The sequence below is a fragment of the Camelina sativa genome, unplaced genomic scaffold (genome assembly GCF_000633955.1).
Source record: "Camelina sativa cultivar DH55 unplaced genomic scaffold, Cs unpScaffold22289, whole genome shotgun sequence".
Lineage (NCBI taxonomy): Eukaryota > Viridiplantae > Streptophyta > Magnoliopsida > Brassicales > Brassicaceae > Camelina > Camelina sativa.
The window spans coordinates 1-267 of record NW_010943277.1 but is presented as its reverse complement, the minus strand read 5'-3'; the positions used below and the strand labels follow the sequence as shown (position 1 = coordinate 267).

Here is a 267-nt window from a genome sequence, read left to right as displayed (position 1 = left end):
TTTTTTCGGACAGGAAACTAAACCAGAAGGTGGAACATCAGACGATTTTCATGACCCTGTAGAAAAGCCATCTTTGAAGAAGTTTGTCATGGATGCGGCGTTGGAGGATAAATTGTGTCATCTATATGATATCTTTATTGAGGTAATTATGACTTACTTTCGAATTTCTGCCAAGCAAAATCATTTATACCCAAAACTAGAGTCAAAATGGTTTTCCTGTTTTTTGGTATACCAGGGACTGGATGAAGAAGATCAAGGTCCACCAAT

At 37.5% G+C, this 267-nt stretch overlaps 1 long non-coding RNA gene across 1 annotated transcript; it reads left to right on the top strand.

Annotated features, from left to right (window-relative positions):
• Window positions 1-11: 11 nt before the first annotated feature.
• On the top strand, window positions 12-267 carry LOC109132111. The gene is made up of 2 exons (XR_002037374.1): window positions 12-142; window positions 236-267. It is a non-coding gene; the product is annotated as an uncharacterized LOC109132111 (long non-coding RNA).